The sequence below is a fragment of the Cupressus sempervirens genome, chromosome 7, assembly GCF_028749045.1.
Source record: "Cupressus sempervirens isolate cs-2001-9-10 chromosome 7, ASM2874904v1, whole genome shotgun sequence".
Taxonomy (NCBI): Eukaryota; Viridiplantae; Streptophyta; class Pinopsida; order Cupressales; family Cupressaceae; genus Cupressus; species Cupressus sempervirens.
The window spans coordinates 140,770,401-140,797,520 of NC_143124.1; positions in this window are offsets into that span (position 1 = coordinate 140,770,401).

A 27,120-nucleotide genomic window follows, 5' to 3' on the forward strand; every position below is an offset into this window, starting at 1 on the left:
TAGTTTTAGGAGGGCTAATAAGGGCTCTTAGGGCTACAAGGACAAACAAAACAATTTGGAGTTTTTGGTGAGCTAGAACTATGAAGATGACGCAAAATGGTATGAGGTGTGTCAAGAACATTAGAAGGAAGGTGCAAACTTGATTTTGACCCTCTACTCACATTTTGTGGAGTTTTGGCGTATTAAGCCAAAAGATGCATAGTTAGGGTTTTGGAGTTAAAAGGAGTAGAAACTAAATTGATTGGTAAGTTTCTTTGGTAAAGGGGATGAAGAGAGATTACTCTAGGTTGGGGTTATAGGAGTGACCCTAAGTAGGTTTGGAAGTAGCCTTGATAGAGAAGGAAAATATCTAAGTGAAGAAACTCCCCATGAAAGTGGTATTAGAGCCATAAGATTGTGGCTTGTAGTGATATGTTGTATACTACCAAATCAAGTGGATCTTCAAAGATGGCTATGAATGATAACTTGGATAAGGAGGTAGATTAATAGAAGAAATGAATGCAAGAGAAAACTAGACTTCTTAATGAGGACATAAAAGAGATGAAATACAAGTTGAGAGAAATGGAAGACGTAGCCCTAGAAAGGGAAGATGTAGACACTGGTAAAGACAAAGAGAAGGTGGACTTGGAGGATGAAATACCTAAACTTGATCCTACACTTAGTGAGAAAGAACCATTCTTCAAAGCCCTCATATCATTTGAAGAGAAAAGTCTTCAGAATGTTTCACTATTCCATGGGAAGATAGTTGTATAAGTGGTCCTAGAGTGGATTGAAAGCATTGAAAACTATTATGAATGTGAAGGGACAATAGAGTATCAAATGGTAATGTTTGGAAAGTCAAGATTAAAAGGACATGCACTGACTTGGTAGAAGTTTGTGCAAGAGGAAAGAGAAATTGAAGAGAAGAAACCAATAGCCAATTGGAAGACTATTATAGAAAAGATAAAGGAGACCTATTTTCTAGAAGATTATGAGATTAAGATTGACAAGTAGAGACATAATCTCAAGCAAAAGGATCTTTATGTAGCTACATACATTGAAGAATTCCAAAAACTTGATCTAAGGTCAACGGTGCAAGAGGCAAAGAGAATCAAGGTGGCAAGGTACTTAAATGGTCTTAAGTGGTCTATCCAAGATGAAATGAGCTTGTTCAATCTCACCACATTGCAAAGTTGTTTCCAAACAACTAGGAAGGTGAACAATAAGTTGGGGAAGAAGGGTGACTCAAGCTTTAAAGGCAGAGGCAGAGGTTACTCAAGAGGTGGTTCTAGTGGAAGGACCAATGATAGGAGGAGATATGGAGATTCCAAGTGGAATGAGTAGGCCAATGAGACTAATCAAAGAGGAGGATCCAATAGAGGAAGAGGATTCAATAATTATGGAAGAGGTAGATATGGGAATAGAAAAAGAGGCTCACACTTTAGTAACATGAAATGTTACCACTATGGTAAGTTGGGGCTTTTCTACCTATAGATTTCTAGAGAAGGAACAAACATATTATGGAAAGAATAAGATAACTTAGGTCTAAGAGGAAAAAAGTCAAAAATAGGGGAAGTTGACCTTGAAATAGAAAAGGCTGAGAACCTCATGTTGAAGATAGTGTTAGTCAAAGAGGTAATGAAGGAGGAACCTAAATAGAGGAGAGAACTTTTTAGAACTACATGCAAGATACTTGTAAAAGTATACAAAATGATCATAGCCATAGGGTCTACTGACAATGTGTTATCAAAAGAGGCAGTACAAAACCTTGATCTAACAAAAATTCCACATGTGTGTCCTTATAAGGTGACTTGGTTGAACAAGGGGCAGAATATAATAATGAATGAACAAGTATGAGCAGATATCACAATTCGTAAGTATCAAGATAAGATTTTATCTGATGTACTTCTTATGGATGCTTGTTATCTACTATTAAGAAGGCCTTGGTAGTATGACAAAGAGGCAATTCATGATGTGAAAGAAAATAAATACTTATTGAAGAAGGATGTGGTCACCTATAAGATATAGTCATTTATGGAAGAAGATAGGATAGTGAAGGCTAATGCTAAGACATTTCTAATGAGTTGAAAAGAGTTCCTTAATGACTTGAAGGATGGTGAAGGAGTAGAATATGCCATCATGGTGAAGCCAAAGGAAGAGGAGTCATTAGCACATGCACCTATACCTATTGAAGTGCAAGAACTACTAGGTTAGTTCAAGGGCATCATATGTGATGGAGCACCACCAAAATTACCCCCAAAGAGAGCCATAACTTGTAAATTGACTTCATACTAGGTGCTTCCTTTCCCAATAAGGATACATGCAAGATGACTCCAAAGAAGAACAAGGAGATTACAAGACAAGTCCAAGAGTTCCTAGATCATGGGCTGATTAGGAAGAGCATTAGTCCATGTATAGTACCAATTTTCCTAGAACCTAAAAAAGGAGGTAAGTGGAGAATGTGTACTAGTCCTAGGGAAATTAATAAAATCACAATTAGATATAGATTTCCTATTCCTAGGATAGAATATCCAATGGACTATCTTGGTGGAGCTAGATAATTTTCTAAAATAGATCACAAGAGTGGTTATCATCATATTAGGATGAATAAGGGTGATGAATGGAAGTCTAAATTTAAGACTACCAAGGGTCTCTATGAGTGGTTGGTGATGCCATTTGGTCAGATTACCAATGCACGAAGTATCTTCATGAGAGTCATGAATTAAGTCTTGAAAGATTATATAGCAGTGTTTTTTTTGTATATCTAAATGACATCCTCTATTGAGAGATTGTTTGAAGCATGAATTCTGATGATATTCCTATGGGGGAGTATTGTAGATATGTTACTATGATGATATGTTACAGTCATGACTAAGTTTGTCATTGATGTCAACATAGCAGTTTTCTGTGTTATTTGACAGAAGAATAGCATAAACATCAAGTTGACATAGACAACTAGTTGCATATTCTAACTATCCAAGGTTATGGGAGATAATTTTGAATATCTAGTATATGCAATTAATGTTAGAAGAAGAAATTATAAGTCTAGAAGAAGTTATGTAAGTTTGGTGATGTCAATTTTGAGATAGAGTTTATAGAGGCATATTTTGGTAAACTTATTATATCTCTTAGCAAATTTGTTATTCTAAGAATTGAGGTTGAGGATGTGAATAAGACATGTTGATGATGACATGTATAAGTTCACTCATCATAATATTGCATGTACAAAAAGTTATTCAAGTTGCAAGGTAGAAGATTAATGTTATCACTAAGTGTAATGCGTTCTTAATGTGGCCCTATAATAATTAATTGAGAAGGTCTAACAACTGACTCAGGGAATTGTATTATGGGCTCATTATAAATGAAGGACATTTTCCTTTATCATATGGTATGTTTTATGATTGATGATAAGCAATAATAAGAGAAAAATGCAAAAGTAAGTAGAGTAGAAAAAGAGTGAAGGAAACTTCAATGCCAAAGTTTTGCTGAGTAATCTAAGGTTTGATATTTGGATCTGAGGTTCATGACCTAGTCTACAAGATCTAATTGTGATTGGTTTAGTTGAAAAAACAAAAGAAAGAAGAATATATAGAAAATTACTTGTTTGAGTAGTGAGCTTTTTTTGTAGTTGAAATTGCATGTTTGGGCAGTGGGCTCATCTTGCATACATTGTACTACAACTCCTAATAGGGTTGGTATCTCCTAACAAGGATTCAAAGTCTCCTAATAGGAACTTATATGTAATAAAATGTTGTAATAGACTCCTAAAAGGGTCCATCCTCTAACAAAGAATATTTATATTAATACATCATCTTGTGGGCATCATTCCCACTGGGGTTTTTCCTCTGATCAAGGGTTTCCCTGGTCAACATATCTAGTGTAATTGTTTATGTGCATCTTTGTATGATTGTTTTTTACTTCGGTTGAATGTTTATGTTTGTTTAATGAAGATAAATGGTTTAATTTTTGGATAACTAATTCACCCCCCTCCTCCCCCCCTCTCAGTTATCTTGGTGGACTATTGTTTCTAGCAATTGGTATCAGAGTATCAGGTCGTTGAAGATAAAGATTGATTAACAAATTTGGGTTATCCATGGTGAACATGTTTAGGATAGATACTCCTACATTTGATAGAGGGAATTTTGAAACCTGAATGATGGAAATTCTTGGTGAGTTATCATATTTTTTTAAAGAGCATAGTAGTGAATTTTCAGATCCAAAATCCTTCTATTACATACAAGGGAACAAAAGTACAAGCACAAATGGATCCAAATTTGAAGAAGACATAAAGATAAAGAAAGTTATTGGTTTACCTACAAAAAGAGAGCTAGAAGGTATGCATTTTTTTTTTTGTTGGGCATGTAAAGAGTTTGGTCATTTTTCATCTAGATGTCCTAAGAGAGTAAGGAAGACTAGAAAGAGTTTATGCTTTGATTAAGTTGAAGAATTTAAAGCTAGTATGGATAAAAATCTTAAACAATTGTGATGATAATTCTAAATTGGTTAATGAAGATGAAGTAATAGAAGAGACAACTTTGGTAACTATTATTGAAAGTGAAAATGTGAGAACTGATGAGAAATTTAGGATAGAAGAGAGAATAGTTGATTACAATTTAGATGATGATGTTGTTACTAAGCCAAGGAATGTTGAAGTATTTCTTGAGACTAACAATGATTTATATAATGAAGGAGAACCAAGGCAGGAGTAAAGCTTGAAACCTTTAGTAGAGCCAAGTGTTGAGATAGGAACTCATACTTTAGGAAAGAATATGATAAAGAATCATCCATTTGAGAAAATCATTAGAAGCAAAGATAGAGGTGTAATGACAAGAAGTAGAGTCCATGAAGAACTATGTTTGATATCTCAAGTTGAACCTAAGAATGTAGATAACGCATGTAAAGATGATTATTGGAAACAAACTATGAAAGAGGAATTGGATTAGATAGTAAAGAATGAGACATGGGAATTGGTTCCTAGACTACCAGGAAATAATATGATAGGAACTAAATGGGTATTCAAGAACAAGATGAATGAACAAGGTGAAGTTGTAAGGAATAAGGCAAGATTGGTATGTAAAGGTTTCTCACATCGAGAAGAAATAGACAATGATGAGACCTATGCTCCAGTGGCTATAATAGAAGTAGTAAGATTACTCTTAGCTTATGCAGCACAAAAGAAATTCAAAGTGTATCACATGGATGTCAAGTCAACATTTCTAAATGGGGAACTTAAAGAAGAAGAGTACATAGAGCAGCCTAAAGGTTGTCCTTTGATATATGATAAGGACATAGTATGCAAACTAAAAAAAGCATTATATGGCTTGAATCGAGCACCACAAACCTAGTATGCAAGGTTGGACAAGCATTTGGAAAAGCTTGGATATAGCAAAGGTATGGAAGATAGTAATCTATATTGGAAAGAAACTAATGTTTGTTTTATAATTTTGGTAATATTTTTTGATGATATCATATTTGGAGGAAATGATGAAGAAAGTAAGAATTTTGCAGAAGAAATGAAGAAAGAATTTGAGATGAGTATGATAGGAGAAATGCAATATTTTCTAGGATTGCAGATTGTATAGAATAAAGAAGGAATATTTATTTCTCAAACTAAGTACTTAGAGGATTTACTAAAAAGGTTTAGTTTGAAAACATGTAAACTCATTGGAACACCTATGATAACTGGACACAAGTTATCTATGAAGGATGAGACACTTACTATTTAGTAGAAAAAGTATAAATCTATGATACAAAGGATTGTAATATCTTACTCACACAAGGGTAGATATAGAAAATGGAGTTGGAATTGTTGCAATATTCCAAACTAATACTGGAGAAACATGTTATGTAGTAGTCAAAAGGATATTTAGATATCTGAAAGGAACATCAGAGTTCAAATTATGGTATGATAGATTTAATGACTTTACTGGAAGTGTTTATACTAATGTTGATTGGGCAAGCAGTTTGGGTGATAGAAAAAGCACTAGTGGTGGAGCCTTCTTTCTTGAAGGAAGATTGGTTTCTTGGCTAAACAAGAAGAAAGATTGTACATCACAAAGTACAGTGGAAGTAAAATTTGTTGCAGCAACAAGAAATTGCAATCAAGTTGTTTGGATGAAGTATCTATTCAAGGATATGAGGATAGAAGTTAGTGAACCTATTGTCATACATTGTGAAAACACAAGCATGGTACATATGTCTAAGAATCTAGTGTTGCATTCAAATATTAAGTAAATTTATATTAAGTATCACATGTTGAGAGAAAAAGTTGTAGAAAAGGAAACAAGATTAGAGTATGTGAGCACTAAAGAGCACATTGCAAATATATTCACTAAGCCTCTTCCCAAAGAGACTTTTGAGTATTTATGATGTATGCTTGGGGTTATTCCCCTTCCTATATTAGAATAGAAGATGTAGGAGTGCATTAATCTAGTGTAATAGAGTACCATTGTTGTTTAGATTGAATCTTGATGCTTCATGTATGGGGGAGTATCTTTGATGGATAGAGTCATCTAGGACTCTTGTTAAATGTGGTTTTGAATGGTGTCTTTGGACTCTTGAGCTAGTAAGGATCAGTTGTTGAAGAGTTCAAGATACAGTGAAGTTGGTTGCTGAAAAATTTAACATTAATGTCAATGGGGGAGAAGTTTGGCATGAATACAATATATTTAGAAAAAGTACAACATGGAAAGATAGTTTGACAAAAAGCACATTGAGGTATATCAATGGGCAAGAATGTTTGATGAAGAGGATTTGAAAAGAAGATGAATAGTATTTTGTTGGTATTCTTGGAACTAGATGTTTTTAATCTATGTTGCCATCAATGCCAAATAGGGAGTTTGTTGAGAATTTTCTAGAAGCATGAATGCTAATGATATGGGAGTATTGTAGATATGTTACTATGATGTTATGTTACATTTATGACTAATTTTTTCATTGATGTCAACATAGTAGTTTTTTTGTGTTATCTAATTGAAGAACATCAAAAAGATCAAGTTGGTATGGATGACTAGACTATCCAAGGTTATGGAAGATACTTATGAGTATCTAGTATATGTAGCTAATGTTGGAAGAAGAACGGATAAGTTTGGAAGAAGTTATGTAAGCTTTTGTGATGTCTATTCTCAGATAGAGTTTATACAGGCATGTTCTAGTAAAGTTGTTATATCTCTTATCAGAGTTGTTATTTTGAGAATCAAAGTTGAGGATGTGAAGAAGACATGTTGGTGATGATGTGGCTAATTTCTCTCATCATACTATTGCATATACAAAAAGTTATTTAGGTTGCAAGGTGGAAGGTGGAAGATTAATGCTATTGCTAAATTTAACGTGTTCTTGATGTGCTCCTACAATAATTTATTAAGAAGTTGTAATAGTTGACTCAAGGAATTGAATTATGGATTTAGTAAAAAGAAAGGACATTTTCCTTTATCATATGGTATGTTTTATGATTCATGATAAGTAATAGTATGAGAGGAATGCGAAAGTGAACAAAGTAGAGTAGAAGTGAAGGAAACTTCATTACCAAGGATTTGCTAACTGATTTGAGGTTTGATATTTGGATCTGAGGTTTGTGACCTAGTCTACAAGATCTGATAGTGATTGGCTTGATTGATAGAACAAGGGAAAGATGAACATAAAAATAAATTACTTGTTTGAGTAGAGAGCTCTTCTTGTAGTTGAAATTACATGTTTGGGCAATGGGCTCATCTTGTATACATTGTACTACAACTCCTAACAGGCTTGGAATCTCCTAATAGGGACTTATATGTACTAAATGTTGTAATAGACTCCTAATAGGGTCCATCCTCTAACAAGAAATATTTATATTAGTACATCATCTTGTGGGCATCATTCCCACTGGGCTTTTCCCTCTAATCAAGGGTTTCCATAGTCAACATGTCTGGTGTAGTTGTTTATGTGCATCTTTGTATGGTTTTTATTTACTTTGGTTGAATGGTTAAGTTTATAATAAAGACAAATAGTTTAATTGTTGGATAACTAATTCACACCCCCAATTATCTTGGTGGACTATTGTTTCTAACATCCTCATATTTAGTAAGACAAAGGAGGAGCACATGAAGCACCTAAAAATAGCGTTGAGGAAAATTCAAGAGGAAAAGTTGACAGTGAACCTTGAGAAGAGTGAGTTATTGAAAGAAGAGCTAGTTTATTTGGGTTTTTTTGTGTCCCAAGGAAGTCTAAAAATGGATAAGATAAAGGTAGAGGCTATCTTGAGTTGGCCAAAATGTATTTTTGATAGTGGAAAAATTCAACAAGATGAGTCATTTCATCCCATGCAAGAAAATACATGATGCTATCCATATATCTAGCCTATTTTTCTAGGAGGTGGTCAAAATTCATGGGCTACCAATGAGCATTGTGGCTAAGAGGGATGTCAATTTTATGGGGTATTTTTGGAATATCCTATGGAAAGTATTGGGTAAAAACCTAGTTCATATTTCCTCCTACCATCCCCAAATATATGGCTGAAAAAATGTCATAAATAGGGTTCTAGGTAAGCTCTTAAGGTGTATTGCCAAGGAGTATGGGGAAATTTGGGAACAAGTCATACCTCAGGTAGTATTTGCCTATAGTGATAGCAAGAACATGACAACATGATTAATTCCTTTTAAAGTAGAGTATGGCACACATACAAGAGGAATACTAGAGTTGAGGGAAATACTAGAATATGTCATCATCAATGGACATGCTGATGATTTTACTCAGTCTATGAAGGAAATGCATGATTAGGTTAAAAGGACATTAACGGAAGAAAATCAATAGTTAAAGGAAAATAAGGATGAAGGGAGGAGATACTTACAATCTTGAATAGGGGATTTGGTTATGGTCTATTTGAACAAGGATAGATTGCAAAAAGGTATTCCAAGTAAGTTGTAGATGAGGAGAATTAAAAATGCAAAGTGCTAGAGAAGTATGGCTCCACTATTTACAAGGTAGATCTACCAATGACATGTCTATCTCCCCTATCTTCAATGTAAAAGACATGATACCTTGTAAAGGTCAAGATTTAGATGAAGAGGAGTATTAGGAAGATCTCAACAAGGTTATATTAGTCTTGTAGGTACCTAAAAGGAAGTAACCACAAATAGAGAAGATACTAGATTCTAGGGTGAGAAAGAGCACAATGAACAAGGTGTACAAATAACATTTGGTAAATTGGAAGGATACTCCTGAAGTTGAGGCAATATAGATGGTTGAGAGTGATTTAAGAAGCATGGAATCAGAAAGGTATTCCTCTCTACACATGTGCCTTAAGAATTTTCTTGTAAGTGGAGAATGGCGTAGGAGCACCTTGGGGTAAGGTAAAACCCTACCTCAAATTTTGGTTTGCAAATGATCTAAACAACCATTTGGTGAATAAGGAATAAATTTAAAGTCAGAAGATAGGTTTTAGATATGGGGTTAGGTAATATTCAAAGTTGAGGCAAGTTTTATGCAGTTAAGTCCTATTAAACCTAAAATTGCTCAAAATTGCTCTATAAGACAAAACATGGAAAAATTTATAAAATAGGGAAATAATTTTTTAATGGATCTCCTTAAGTGTTTTATGTTCAATCTATAAGTGTTGAAACTAAATTGGACAAGTTTGGAGGACTAGATTGAAAATTGCAAAAGTTGTCAAAATTGCTCATTGATAATTTTGTAATTTTTGCAAAATTGCAATAGCAATTTTTTTACTTTCTTAGGAAAGGAAAAAATAGGTAGTGATAACTAGGACCAAAGGCTAAGTTGGTTAGGAGGAATGTATATAAAAACCTTCCAACTCATTTCTAAGGGCTAGTTATGCACTTGTATGGAGAAGACATGAGTTAAGGATGAATTTTGCTGAAAATAAACATATTCCTAGAGATTTCTTGAATATTTGGATTGGAATGCTTTCTATTTGGGTTGGCATAGTTTCTTGGACTCAATTTTTGATTCTTGACAACTGTTTTTGAACTTTACTTGTCATTTAATCAAGTTTTTAAATTAATCTAGTTTCTTCAATCTTGTTGTCTAGTTTTGATAGGGCTCCATAATAATGGCTAAAGATTGATCTCCCATGGTTGAAAACCTATGGCCTTTGGGAAAAAATTAATAGCCTTTGTGAATAATTTAAATAGAAATTCTTGAGTTTGTGAGAGTTAGTTGGCTATTTTTACAAGCGAGCCCTAGCCAAGCAAACAAAGGCATGGCAAGGCACATTGAGGCTTGCATATGGGTTTTAGTATGAACATAGGGTTTTTACATGCTTATATTGAATGATAAATGGTGGAGTAAGGCATTATGCATCCAAAACAAGAGGAGAAGGTTTTATGAAGAGTCTAGAGAATTTGTTAAGTGTTTTTCTATCATTTCCCTTGTAACCCTCAAAATAAGGGTTTTCTGAAACCATACTATACAGTCACCATGGAGGCTTGAAACCAAGAAAATATTCAAGCCCTAGTCAATGTGGAATGATTTTTAATAGAAATATATAGGCCTTGTTAATGATTTTTTCAAGTTATTGCAGGTTCCTTGCTTCTAGGAGGGCTAATAGGGACTCTTACGGCTACAAGGACAAATATAGCATTTTGGAGTTGTGGGTGAGCTAGACCTATCAAGATGATTCCAAATTGTATGAGGTGTGTCAAGAATCTTAGAAGGAAGGTGAAAATTTTATGTTTACCCTCTAATTGCATTTGGTAGAGTTTTTGCCTATTAAGTGAAAAGATGCACAGTTAGGGTTTTGAAGTTAAAAGGAGTAGAAACCAAATTGATTGGTAAGTTTCTTTAGGAAAGGGGATTAGGATAGAGTCCTCTAGGTTGGTGTTAGAGGAGTGAGCCTAATTAGGCTAAGAAGTATCCTTGATAGAGAAAGAAAATCTCTAAGTGAAGAAACTTCCCCTCAATGATCAAGATCATCATCTAATTCACTATTACTATCCATATGTTTTCTCTTCTTCTTTCTCTTAGATCCGTAAATGATTAGTTGAAACTTGAAATCAAATTCAACAGTAAAAGGTGAATAATTATCACAATTTCACAACTCAAATGCAGTGAGTCTACTAGTTGAACTATCCAAGGACAAATCATTACTAGGTGTATATATCATTTCTTGAATTGTATATATTCTAATTGCAAAGATAGGAATTAAAGTCCTCAATAACTTACTTATCATAGTTTCATTAGATATGATTCCTCTAGCACCTTTGATAGCATTCATAACTTCCTTGATTCACCCACAATGTTGTGCATAGTTTCTCCTTCTTTCATTCTCATGTCAGAAAATTTGCCTCTCAAACTTTCAGCTTGGCTATCGATACATTTTTGACTCCTCCATGGATTTGTGCCAACTTTTCCTACATTTTATTTTCATCAGTACATTCATTCACATCATAAAAACCATAAAAACTTAGGGAAGATGTAAGATCTATCATCATTTGATTATGCTCTTGCTTCTCCTTGATTTGTTCAATAGTCATTGGTCTAAGAACTTTATTGTATTCATTTTCTAGGTAGTATGTTGTCAAGTCTCCAACTCCACATTGATGCACTTTATTGGTCATTACCATGCTGGACATTTCTCCTTCTTCAACTTGGGTACCTCTCTCTTGTACATTCTAATATTTGGGTCAAGTCCTTTAAACTTTCATTATAGGCACCACAACATCTGATACCAATTGTTATAATATTTAGAATAAATAAGAGAGGGGAGTGAATCCATTATCATTGGCTCTAGATGTACCAATTAATCTTTTAATAACTTCAAACAACTTAAAAATTCTCATTAAATCACTTAATGCATATAGAAATTCATCATCAACTTAACATTTTAGTCATTCCATAACTCTCTATTCAATATATGTTGACTAATAGTAAATAAAAAATAGTAAATAACATGCATCACACATATAACATTCATAGATATATGGCACTCGAATTTAATGTGGAAACCCAATTTGGAAAAAACCACCGAGTAACATGCAATGACTTTTCACTCTTATGAAGTGAGCTCAGTTAAGAGCCAAGCTTGTTAAATGTTACAAAACACAATTTTAGGTGTGACCTTATTAAATGATTTAATCACCCTATTAGAAGTCACTTGTCTAGAGGAATTTTAATTATTCTATTAGAATGTCAACTTGATCAAAGGATTTTGACTAGCACAATGGTTAGAAAGTAACAAGAAGTTTGATGTATTTTGATACAACTCACTTTCTAGATTCAAATCTCCATTCATCTCATTTGTTGGTTCATTGACTAAACTTCATTATCATATCCATTATTGATCTTCTTAGCAACCCTTTAAATATTAATCACACCACTAATCTTACCACTTTTCCTCTACTACTTTTTTCTTCACATGTTCTCCATAAAATTTCCAATAAAAGACAAACCAACCTTATAAAATATCTTGTATGCCTCCTTAAATAGGTGGCTGTTATATTTCTCTACTAAAACACAATTATATATCTAGGGTTTGGTTAGATTCAATGAATCTATCAATCATTTTGTCCTTCTACTCTTTTCTTGATAATTTGATAAACTTGTCTTCAAAACCTTTCCTTTGATTACATATAAAACTCAATGCATGCATTTAATATTCTAACTCATCAATCCATTTTATGCACTCATTTTGACTCATTCAAAAGTTCAACTATATTAGCATCAAACTAAATTTATTCAAAAACTATAATTTTTCTAACACTAAGTCATCATTGTGTTATTCTACTTAGTGATCAATGTGTAGCTTAGTCTTTACTATCTTGTCTTGCTCAACTTCAACTATATTTCTTGGTCTTTATTATGATTAGTTAGTACTACACTTTTCTTCTTCATCTTGCTCAGCCATAACTAACACTTGACTAATACATTTTACTTGAGAAACACGTAAGTTCCATAATCTTCTGCTTCATTGACCTAGTAAAACTCTCACTTGGCTAAGCTTACTCTTTTACTCAACTTCTTGTCTTCCCTTCCAAAAAATAAACTCAATTTTTTTCTTCACTTCATATAATGAATAAACAAAATATCATCTTTTCAAAGACTAACTAATCAAGTGCCCATTTCAATTCTAACATACTTGCTCCTCATCACTCAAAACCTTCACTAATTCATTTAGTTATCTCTCTTTCTAAATCACCTTCATTAATCAACATATATGGAACCTTGCATTGTTAGTAATTGTCTCTTTAGTAGGTTTGACATAAATGACAACATAAAAGTTGTTTCAATTGTAGTTTCCAAGGTTGAACACTCATTGCCCTGAAAGAAATTTTAACCCTACACAATTCTCCACTCTATGCCATTCACATTTCCACTAACTGTAATATCTAAGGAATAGTCTCTTTTGTAGAATTATATGAATAAATTGTTCTATCATTTGTATTGTTTTTGTATATGAAAGTATCAAAGACTTCAATATCATTCATATAATTTCATCTCCTGATTTCTCTCCTCTGCAAGTATTAATACCTATAACAATTTCTACTAATCTACCAAAGAAACTTCTTACATATTCATCTTCAATTATTTTAGAATCTTGAAATAAGAATATCCAATACTGTCATCTAACCTTATAAAAAATTTTATCACCTTCAAATCTACTTTACGAAGCTTTCTAAACTTCAATGGCAAGTCTTAAAGATTTTATGTGAACAAATTTAGTTTTAGGAAGGATTAATAATAGTGCTTCTCTAGCAAGCATATTTAAGATGAATATGTCTTTGTGAGTTAAACCACAACCTTCAAGCTTGTTTTCCTCAAATGCAACCTTTTTAATTTTAATAATTAACCACTACCCTAGATGCATGTATAGAAAATAAGTTTTCATCTTCTCTTTAGATTGTCATAGTTAACTCCATGAAACTTCATAATTTCTTTCCTTAACTACACCATAGATTTTCTTAATTTATTAAGATTTTCCTTCAAGGACTTGATGCTTTGATACAAATTTTTAGAAATTAAATTTCACCAAGATAACTAATTTGTTGGGGGTGGGGGGGGGTGGCTGGGGTGGGGGGAGTGGGGGTGGGGTGAATTAGTTATGTAATTAAAATAACTCTTAGTATCCTTATCAATTCTAAAACATGCAACCAATAGATGAAATAACCATAGAAAATAAAACTAGATATGTTAACTAGGGAAACCCTTGATCATAGGGAATACCCTACTGGGGATGGTACCCACTAGACAATGTACTAATAAAATAGTTTCTTGTAAAAGGTTAGACCTTGTTAGTAGTCAATGGAATATAATCGGTATGTATGAGTCCTTGTTAGGAGGTTACAACCCTATTAGGAGTTGAAAGAAGGAAACATGGATGCATTTTCCAGACAACTTCACTACTATCCTCACTAAATAATACAAGTCTACATCAATAATTGTCCAACAATAACTTCTTTGGTAATTATAGTTCCTTGTAAGTTCACTATTCACTATGCCTTAACTGTATCAATTTCTTCTCTAATCCAAAAGATATTCACATGCAAGGTACCACTCACTCATAATTTTTTGTAATATGAAAATGATCTAACCAATGATAAGGCCAAAGGAAAAAATCTTTCATTTATACTAAATTCTAATTTTTTTTATTGTTTTGTCCTTAAGTCTTTCCCAATTTGTAATAATAATATAGGACCAAATTAAGATATTAAATTACATGTTATAATACAATATTACATATTTTTCACAATTACAAGTAATATTTTGGCTTAAAGTCTCCATGAATTTGCACTAGATGATCATCTAAATGTGTATGATTAACCAAAATCTCTTCAACATGTCTTCAAAATCTATCCAAGTCTACTCAAATAGATTCCATCTGTTTAGGAGATATAATCGAAACATCAGTACCTACTTTCTAGAAATGTTATCTGAAACCTTCCATAACTAAATTCATCATAACTTTGTCCAAACTTCATATTTCCATATGCTCTCTTAACTATAACATCTAGACAGAGTCTAAAACATAACATCATGCACGTATAATTCGATCTTCAATTCTTGAACTGGATGAAGTTAAACTTTGTCTACTACTCTACCAGTCTTCACAGAATAAATAGTATGTTCACATCAATGACAAACTCTATCATGAATGCAATGCACAACCTTTAAATATGTCTCTAACATTGCTAAGATATAACCCCATATGAATTTCATCAATATTCATGCTAACATTGCTCGCATTACCTTCTACATGAATTTTTTTGTTAAAATATGAAAGTGCTAAAAAAAATTATTATGTAACTTTTTGTTTCAACAAATTAAAAATCTTATCTTTTCCTATAGTCCACTTAAGTTATCTTATCCTCTCTCACTATTTCAGTCAAGGGTTTATAAATATTGCTAAAACCTCTTATAGACTTTTTGTAAAAACTAGTTACTTCATGCAAATACATTACCTCTGTAGCACTCCTTAGAGCAGGTCATTCAAAGATAGCCTTCACTTTCTCAAGGTCCATTTTTAGAGCTTCTGTTGAAACTAAAAATCCAAGGTACATTGACTCTTTCTTCACCAAACCACACTTCTTTAGATTGATTAGCAAATTTTCCTCCCTCAACTTCTAAAAAACATTATGATTATGCATGATTTGCTCATCCAATGTCTTACTACTAATAAAAATATCATGTAGGTAAAAAACGAAAAAACTTACCAAGAAATTCCTTTAATACCTCATTCATGAGCCACATAAAAGTGCTTGGTGCATTGGCTATCCCAAAAGGCATGGCTAACCACTCATATAATCCTTCCCTTGCATTGAAGGTAGTATTCCATTCATCTTGTTCTTTAATTTTAATTTTATGATATCCACTCTTCAGATATATCTTTGTGAAATATATAACTCCACTCAAATAGAAAATAATTTCATCCACCCTTGGAAATGAAAATCTATACTTGATGGTGATATTTTTAGTATCCCAAGAATATGTACACATTCTCCATTCTCTATTCTTATTTGGTGCTAGTACTTCTAGTACAACACATGGACTTAGACTCTCTAAGATCAACTATCTCTAAAATAACTCATGCACTTGACTTTACAATGCCCTTCTTTTTGCTGGTGTCATTCTATGGACTGCATTGCTTCGAAAAAATGGCTCTTGGAATCAAGTCCATTCGATGAATAATATTCCTTACTCATGGAAATCCATCAGAAAAATTATTAGATATAATATCTACACATTCTTCCAATAAATCTACAACTTTTATAGGTATCTCTTCTACTTCTTCTTTACCAACTTTTAGAATTATAGTGATGTGACATGCAATCTTCCTCCCACCCTAGCTACTTCTAGAGATATCTTAGGTATTTCTCTAGCTCTAATAGGATTACTATTTACCTTATTCTACATAGGATCCTAACAAGGAGGTCCTAGGCTTTTATAATAGTGCACACCAATGTAAGAATGATAACTCCCTAGCATCACAACCAAGCCAAAATACTCATTTGAATCTCCAAATGGATGGATCATCACCTAAGAAGGAATTTAGATTCTCCTAGAGGTTTACAATCACAAACAAACTTGAAACCCTAATCAAGTTCTAAAAATCATGCAAGATTTTACAAAATTTCTTGAAATAGAGCTACAAGCAATCACCCCTCCTACTAAAGGAAATCCCTAATATCTATAAAAATTCCTTAACAAGGGGTCAAATAAACCACTATTCTAGACACCCTTTTCAGAGACCCTAAGGATTTTGGTTTTCTAGGGTTCTCAACCTATCCATATAGTATGGGCACAAATTAAGCCTTAAAATAAGGGTTTCAAGGGTTTAATAAGATGTCTAGTAAAAAGATGGTTTTTCCTCCACATCAATACCCTCAATGCCTCCCATTGAAGTTGGGGCTTCACAAAAACATGATCCAACACATTCCAAGCTTTTCTTGAAGCATCACCAACATTCAACCTCTGCAACACCTCTGCACTTGATTGTGATCCCTACTCATGCATCTCTAGCTCACCTAAGACATCACCATAAAATCAATTTCTCTAATTTCCAAGGTCCCCCCTTATCTATATAGTATTTAGAAGGATTCATCTCCCAAATTGAAAGAGTTAATATAGATCCTATAGTGGCAGAGGGACTTATGACCTCATCTTGCTCAGAGACTTGATTTAGAACAATAGATGCACAAAAACCAAAATAATTTATAGAAAAAACTAAAACTTCAAAAAAAATAAATAGTAGTGTACACAATCTCACATCAACCTCTCTTAACACTTCAGACAATAAAAATTCTTAATCAAATCCTTTAAAATCTCAAAAACTTCAAAAGCATAAAACTATGATAACAAACTTGTTGTTTAGTTTGTACACCTAGAATCTCTTCAAACTTCCAACCATGAAAAATGGTCAAGAATGGCCTTATAAAAAAATCCCCATATCAATCCCAACTACTTCAAATAGTCTCTAAGCTCCAACTAAAAAGTTTCTCAATTGCAACAAAAGTAGTCAATGTTGTCAATGATAACATTGACAATTTTTGACCAACTTTGAGATCTTTTGGAGTTTGACTCTCAAAATTGCTCCAAATGTTGTCAAACTTTTCAAAAAGCCTTAAATGGTTAAAAAGAATATAATAAATACCTTCAAACAATTTTTTGAGCAATCTACCCCTCAAAATAAAACAATTTATCTATAGCCTAATGAAGGAACTAGGAGAAAACAAGACCTTTGGAGACTTCCACAACTTAGCTAACCTCGAGCTAGGACTAGGTTAGGCCTATTATTGACCTAGTGGTCTAGCTAGCACCACTACAAAAAAAAATACCCTAGGATCCCTAGACAAGCCTACCTATGTGCCCTTGCACCATATAGAAAAATACATATGCTCACCTCTTATACCCTACAAGAACTTCTTTCCATCATTAAAACATAATTTGGAAGCACTATATACATTCTTATCTATCTCCTTCAATGGCTTCATCTTATGTTTCACTTCATCCTTTGTTAGTGTATAATATGAAAACACTGACAAAGGATGAAATGAAACATAAGATGAAGCCATATGAATATGTACGCACTGACCATGACCTTGTGGTCATCCTACACCCAAAAAATATGATATGGGTGTGAGTGTTTCTTCCTCTTGATATTTAACTTTGTGAGAATATTTTCTAATACAATATTGTGAGTGTTACGACCATCAATGATCACATTAAGAACTTATCTTCACATTTACACCTTGTGTGAAACTAGCTCCTCCTTCAACCAGGTTCATGCTTACCACTCAAAAAGACTCTTTTGTTAAGTATATGACTTCTCCTCTTTCATCATCTTTATAATGTGATGATTTGGAATCTTCATAAACATGTGCTAATCTATATTGGCCTTGATTTTTTCTATTTTTTATTCCTTGATTTTGGGGTCATTCAAATTCCCTATGCCATTCCTCTCTATAGTGAAAACATGATCCAAAAAAACCACATCTTCTAGATCCTTGACCAATTTGTCTTAGTCTCTTATCTCTATTATTATGATCATGAAAATGTTTGGAATCATTTCCCCTTTGGTTTTGACTTCTATTGTTGGCCTCATTCTTCCTCTTGTTGGTGTGTATTTCCAAACTATCTTTTTGTTTTCACCATAAGGTTTTTTCTATTCATATTTTAATATATTTGGTTGCTAAAAATGTGAAATATCCCTAAGTATTTTTATTTCTTCATTACTTTTTCTTCACTTAGGAAGGGTGTCATCATTCTTATTTTGTATGTTATCCCCTAGGTATTATGACTTTAAGTTCCAACCCCTGACCCTCTTCTTTAAATGAGCCTATGACATAATTCATTCAACTAAGGGTTATTCCTACATGAAAAGGGGGGTTTTTATGTTCATGTTATAGGAATTGATAATTTTTTCACTGATAGTTTTTTTCTAATTGAATATTGAAACTTTCATTTTAATGATCATTAACCTAGTTTTTCATTTTGAGCTCATGAAAATGGTTAATTTCTAAATCAATAGCACACATATCTACACTAGACCTAACCTCTATATTAGAAAAAAGTTGTGATCATGCCGCATGGAAATGGTGGGGCCAGATACCTCTCATTTTGAGTGAGTGATCTATGAAAAATCAAAGACCATCACTATCTCACTAAGTGTCCTCCTACTAGAGCTATAACATGATGATAACACACATCCAACCAACATCACATGTGATTCAAATACAAGTATTAAATTGATGAATCACATTAACTCATTATATTTTTATGTTGGGATAGCAGTGAAGTGATATGTTGATACATGTAGTTAACCTTAGGTCCGAAGAGGTCCAAAGTCTTTAATGGGACCAGCTTCAACAAGGATTGGTTACTATCTAATTGGTCTACATGTGATTGTGTCATCTAGTGAGAGAGAAATAGATGTATTAGTTATACAATAGAGAGAATAAGATGTTTCCACATGGATTTAGCAACAATTTTTCATTTTTTATATTATAGTGTGTCCATTTCCTTATGAGTTAGCAATGTTGTGGCTTCTCAAAATCTTACAATGGTTATAATAGATAAGTGAGATTATGAGATATGTCTCATCTTCTAAGTAGGATCTATAGTGGGACTTAAGGTGTTATCTAGGACTTGACGAATTATTGGACCATGCAAACTATGTCAACAATCTTAGTTATGAAGTATTCAAGCTCTCTTTTTCAAAGGGGATAATCGAATAATGTACTTTATTTTTCTAAATACTGGCTCTCCCATAGTGATGAAGAGTAATGCTTCCATGTGTCCCAGTCACACCCACATAAATGTGTTCCACTTTAAGGAAATATAATGCACAAGTAGTAAATCAATGATGGAGACTTTATCTCTTGGTGGGGATGAGTCATCCATGTGTTTGAGAAGACAATGGAGAATCGATGGTTTGTATGTGATGACCAAGAAATGGAAGTTGTATGGTGATGTAGCATGATGTGTCCATGTTCCCTCTTTCTCATAAGGTGTTCAATATTCAAATAGGCTTATGTAGTCAATGTTTTAACTCCTCATTGGTTGGTGATGGGCCCTAAAGTCTGAGTAGGATGGTTAGCCAGAGTTAAGGAGATTTTTGTGCATCCAAGGAAAAGTTAGAACATGATCAATGACTAATTTTCAAACCAAATGTAGAGCTGAGAAAATGAATTTTCTTCAGGGTGGAAAAATGATAGTTATGTCACACGCATTTGAGGTTTTAATGATGATCCAAAAATTTTAAAGGTTGTCAGCTTACTTCAATCACCCACATCCACCTACTAAATTTGAAGAAGTGACATTTTTATGCTTGAGGGTTTTCAAAATCAAAATTGTGTTGCCTTGAAATTTGCAAATTTGGTAAGTGTTGTATTCACCTCTTGTGTTCTAAATGTGGAAATTATGTCATGTAAAATTTTGTATTTTCCCTGAGTAGACCCTAGTTTGTATCCTTGAGCCCTAGATAAACCATAGTAGTGTGAATCCCCTATTCTGAGGAAAATACCTCTAAAAAAGAAATCTAGGAAATTTAATTACAAGGATAGAAGGCTTCAAGATGATTTTATTGAATAGTTGCCTATGCTATAGGAGGGTAGAGAAGCCATTGAAGGGTGGAAGGTATTGAAGAATGAAGTACTAGGTTTGAATGATAAATATGGAAATATGTGTCATAAAAACATTACTACCAAAGGTATAGAAATATTTAAAAGGTGGTATAACCAATCCAATGTAAGGATCCCACTTAGTAACATATGCTAGTATGATCTAGACAAACTAGTAATGGCTACAATTTTCCTCAATGTTAACCAATTTTGAAGTTAGTGGATAAGTGTGACCTGATATCACATGTAATAAAAGATTTAAATGGAGATACCCTATTGAGAATAGATGTTGACTCTATCAAAAAATCCTTTTCTCTCCACCCTAGTAAAGATGTGACTGATGGTATAGATTTCAAGATGTTTGAAGAACCCTTTGATAGAGAAGGCAAGGATGTGCAACAAAGCTTGATAACTTATTTACTGAAAGAAGTAGATGGGATAAAATTGACCTCCTATACCTATTTCATATACAAAAGCTAATTTTGAGCACTATAATGACACTCTACTCTATCTGGTATTAGGGTTGAAAAATGAGAGAAAATTTAGTAAGACAATGACATGGATGTGCTTAGGTATTCAAAAATATGGGGAGGCAGTGATTTATGACTTCCCAAAGTATTTAGAGATTACAATTAATGAAGTATTGATAGTTTTGAAGAAGGGAGAGTCCAAAAATTTTAGGTGGTACTCATTGCTGATGCACATGGTTCTTTTCCATAATAGAAATGATTTTTTAGAGGATATGGATCTAGAATTTGAGAGAGATGGAGAGAAATTGTCTATTCAATTATGGTCAATTATTTTTGTTTGTGGATTGGGAAGGTTCATATTTTATCTTATTTGAAAATCAATTTGGCATTTCCCTAAGGAGAATAATTCTACATGTGGTCGATAATTTTCATATATCTTTAAAAATATTCTTAAGGCCTGTTGACTTTAATTCAGTTCCAAAAATGTGTCACCAATGGGGGGACATGTATTTCTATGCTTTCAACAAAGTCATAAGGATATATAGGTTCCTTGGAAGGCCTTTTGTGCTTCGAAAATATATCCCATTAACAATTGGTTTCCTTGAGGTTATGAAATAGATTTCTATGTTACAAGACACTAACTTCCCCCATAGAAGCCTAGGAAGGGAACTTTCTTTCCATGCCTAAAACTCTTTCATCATTTTTATATTATTAAGGATGAAAGAAGTAATTTGGTTCAATTGCTAAGACCTTATAGCATGAATGTCAGTTCAATGAGTATAAATGAATTTGAAGGATTTTATGAAATATTGATTCATAAAATAAACAAAGCTTGAAAAGGTGAGCATTAATTTTATTATGTTGAAGACATTATCAAAAATGAAGAGATTTGAAGTCTCTAAGAAGGAAGAAAGCATACTAGTGTATGAATCAAGTGACCCTATAAGAAATAAGAGAAAAGGATCCCAAATATGTTTCACTCTTAGATTGAAAGAGCCTAGAGAAAATATCGAGAATACTTTTGAGAAATTTTTAAAATATATATGAAAATATGATCAAGAAGCTAGGAAGAGGAAGAAAAAAAAATGTAACTCTTTTTGATAATGAAGAATGTTTGAATATGTTGTTGCGATCCATTGATATAGTCCCAAAGGAAAGAAGAGGAAAGAAGAGAATTAAAAAAGATTCACAAGCCCATGATTTTGAATTAAATAAAGATCTTGAGAATTTAGTGGGCTTAATGTTATATCAAAGAAGAAGAATATGAGAGAGGTTTTTTGATGCAAGAATAGTAGAAATACCAAGTGTAGAGGAAATAGTTCCAAATGATGCCACAAGAAGATCCTCATCTCTTGAATCTCCTAGATCACCTCCTATAGCTTCTCCACATGAAAGGAATGGTGAATACACACATGAAGAAAATGAGGGAGAGACTGATAAAGAAGAGGTTATAGTAGAGGCATAGAATACTCAAGGTACATATTTTGGGAGTTGAATATGCCCTATGGAGATGATGCCGATGAAGAAGAGGAATACATTTCTATTCCTAAATAAGATGTCATAGGAAGAGATCTTCAATTTGCTAGAGTGCCAATATCTTATATTACTATTCAAAAGATAATGGGACTATCCCAAAGGGAACTTGGATAGAGTCTTGTAAGGTTGATTTTTTTGATGATTAGTTTTTTTAAATCATTCCCCTTGAAGTAATTTATATGGTAGTATTTTAGGGAAGATTTTTTGGAATTTTAGTATAGTCTTAGTGACTCAGAGGGGATGAGGGGTGAATCAGGAACCAATAGAACTTATACTTTAATTCACCATATAATCTAACCTAGTTGCATGCATGAAAGAATGAAAGCAATAAATAGTTCCTAACACTTAAAACAATATTTGGTAACCCAGATACCTTCCAAATAGAAAGTAAAACTATGGTGGAGCTGACACCCAAAAGCTTTATCACTATTATATAAAGTTATCTTGTTAATGTTTACAATTGATCACTTCTAGTGATCTACCCTATTAGGAGCAATAAAGACTATTAGGTCTAGCTTGTGAAAGGATTTGCAACATACAATGAAGTATGCACTCTGTTAGGAGATTTTGAAAAGACTGTTAAGTCCACCTTGTTTAAAGGATTTGGAAAATGCACCTATTAGGATGAATCAGTGGCTGATCTCTGATCTATGACTTTGTTTGTTGGATGAGATTTATTTGAAATACAATGATCACCTGACTGTGATAGATAAGACTCTACATTTCCTTATACTTCTTCTAGCATTCTTAAATTGCACTCATCTACCTATTGTTTGTATTGTTTGATACACAAATGGATATGATAAGATGTATTAAAAATATACCAATCCAATAAATTACCTTCTAGAGTTGGTTATAGTAGAAAAATTAAACAATATTCACAAAGTCAGGGTACTATTGTAACTCAAGTTCCAAAGATCACTTAGGTGATGTTCTAACACTTGGAAACACTTTTCAATACTCAAAAAGCTCTATCACTCGGTTGATGTTTATTTTGGTCCACATTGATCATTTAGAGTATCAACAACTTGGTCAACATTGGATGACTTGGCGAACAATGAAGAACTTGGTAGAAACTGATAAGCTTGGGTAGCACTATACTTTGCCTCAAATGCTCGATACACATTATAAACCTCAAAAATACTATCTTCTATCTTAGACACTAGGTAGACATTATGAAGCTTTGCATGAATTATAATCAAACTAATTGTCTTGGTAGAAATTATGAACCTTGGCATGAAATGCAATCAAATTGATTGGCTAGGTAGCAATTGAAGCACTTCATTTCCACTGGTAGCAATATGATAAGCTTGGTAGCAACTGTAGAGCTTAGTAGAAATGTAACCAACTAACTAAGTGTTAAGTCACTAATATAAAAATGATTTGACCTTAATGTCAACAATCACCTCCTTTGAAATCAATCATAAAAAAACTTATCATACCAAAATACTAAATGGTCAAAACATTAGTCTAAACTCCCTCTATCGACATATTTGGGTCAGTAACTCAATTTTGACTACTGTATGCTACTGCTATTGCTCAATAACCTTTGGCTTTGTTTCAAATTTTTCAAAATAGGTTTTGTAAATATATTTTCTATTTTGTATATATATCATTCATACCATACATGTATTTCCTTCTTATATATACCTTCCCCCTTGTGTATGATAATACTATATTCTCCTCCTTCTTGACATAAATGCCAAAAATGTATAACTACAAGGTAATGTGAAAATTTTAAAAGAAATTATTGTGTACCTTCAAAAGAATGGACATTTTTTTGTCCCAATTCTCTTGCAAAACTTTTGAACAATGCAAAGCTATTTGCACCTTTGTTTATAATTCCATCATGTGATCAACAATAGAGAAATTGTTGTCATGGATCAATGTCTTTACATGTGCAATATGTTTTTTCATTGCATCCATGTTGGGAAGTATCATTCCCTATATTTTTGGTAGAGTAGCCCTTATCTTGGCTTAGTCCCTCAATAATTTTTCTTGGACATTTGTTAGATATCTATTTTTTACAAAATGTGCAGAACTCCAGCTAGGATCAAGTGACAATTAATGTGCACTAGCCTTCATGTCAGCATCTATCTTAGACAATTTTTCCTTTATTTCCTTAGTGAAGTTATATGTATCACTCAATTTCACAAATAAATTAACAACATTACTTACAAAAATTTCAAGATTTGAAAGAATGGTAGATAATTCAACTTGGTCAATGGCTATCTTTTGAACCATTTTCTTGAAGACTTTATTTTCAAACTTCATTTCTACCTTCTATATAAGTTTTTATTTTACATCCACTTCCTCATTATACTTGTGAACAATATTAACAAGTTTATCCAAAATTGGTTGTTTATCATCAACCTCAATGTTTAGTGCATCAATGAATATGTCCTTGGTATCTATAAGTCCTTGATTATTCTTTTTTCTTCTCCTCTCTAAGCTTTTTATGTTTTCCACTCTTCTTCGACAACCACCAAGTGTATCTATTTGATCCAAAATCAAATTGAAAAGATTCCAATATGGCATTGCAATGTCCTCCTCTAGATCAATTTATTTCTTAGAGGCTTCTACCTCTTTACCCTTTTCTTTCTAAATAAATGAAGGAATAATTTCCTTTTCTTTCTTCAAAATTTTAGTACTCGACTGAGGCTTGACTCAACTACCATTGCACTTGCCACAATAGAAATAATAGTAGAAGTAGCAATAGTAGAAACAATATCAACATCAATTATAACAAAAAAACTTACTGATGTTGTTTGTGACTCTAATGTTGAGATGATTTGAACCTATTGCTTGGTAGATGAAGTGATGGAACCTTCCCTCATTATTTCACTTAGTAGTATTGCTCCAATGTTTAGTTAGGTGCTTGGTGAAGTAGTGTTTACCTTGACTAACTTGGTAGCAACCTTCTCTAAGTTAGGTGGAACTAAGGCTTTTCTTAGATAGAGAGGGATGGAGGCCATTACCTATGTTTCTATCTTTTCAGGATCTAAGTCTTGAATATTCTAAATTTTAGGAAGATCTCCTCTTGCTACTTCTTGACCCTCTTCATCCTTTGCATAATATTCTTCTATATTATAAATTCATCAATTTCATCATCATTAATCTCCTCACCATCTTTTTCAACTTATTCTTCATCATCCTTGTTATCAATTTGCATAACTTCTTCACTAGGCTTGTGTAGTGCATAGATATTCTTCCATGTCATTGTGTTTGATTTCATAATAGATTCAAGGTCTTTTGATAGGATTAGGAATGTATTGGATTTAGCTATCATCTTTTTTTCATTCTTCTTTAATGATTCCTTCACTTCCTTATCAGATAGACTCAACATAAGTAGTCTTAGGCTTTTTTCTCTAATGTCCTTAGTAATGTTTAATAAATTGTTGTGGATTATAGTGCAACTACCTTCAGTAAGACATTAGGAACTTACATTTTTAGTTTCTCTAGAGAATAATTTCACTTAGCTATCTTAGCCTCTAAGGATTCTTCAATCTAATTCTTCTCCTCTTTGGTTTTTGTTTCATACTTGAGGGATTTGAAGTCTTCCATGCCTCCTTCATTGTTCAATCTATTTGGTTTATCTTGGAAGGTAGTAGTAGACCTCTTGAATACTACTTCATCTTCCTCATCCTCACCAAATTTCAACTTCCTTCTGGACTTTGTAGACCTTCCAGTGAATATATTAGGGGAGGACTTTGTTGGTTTGGTTATAACCTTCCATTTCTTCTTAGGTGGTTCCTCTTCTTGAGATTCTTCCTACTTTACTTCTTCCTCTTCCTCAATGTTATCTCCTTTTTCCTCTATCAGAAAAAGAGGAGAGCTAGACTTCTTGGTCCCTTTTAGATTTTCTCTACATGTATCCTTCCTCTCTTCATAGCTTGAGGAATCTTGATCTCCAATGAGATCCTAGCCCTGGCTTCCTCATAGGTACCACAATATGGTGTCTTGGGGTCTACTAGTTCATTTAAAAAGGCCTCAATTATATCCCTTGTTTCATTATGTTAACCTCATATCCAAGAGGGTTAACCCATGCCACTCTAGGCTTACTACCTGGATGTGCACCTTGTCACAATCTAGTTGAAAAAAAAAATCTTTCTCATACTCTTCCACTAACTTCTTCGGAGTCCTATATCTACTCTACATTTTCTCTTTGAATATCTCATAATATTCTTCCATAATGCGTTCAAAATTATTACCTATCTTTGATATGAATTCATTGGTTTGACACAAAATTGGTGTATCCTTCTTCCATGCTACTGTTCCTTTGGAAGGGAAAAAAAATTGTACATAAAATAATAAATAGGTCAAAATTGATCCAAACATATATGGATTGTTATTTGATGACCAAATGGTCTCCATGGTTTTGCTAACTTGATTAAGTTGTAGATCAGCAAGGCCAAAAGATAATTTGTTCTTCACAACTTTGTATGCTAGGTCAACAGCTTCACACGGAACCTTGTTAAAATCACTCAAGTTGTAGATCTTGTAGGAAATGACATAGATGCCAAACTTGATCTCCATGTGAGTTACACAATTCAGATTCATGCCTCTTCCATCCCACTCATCAAGAGTCT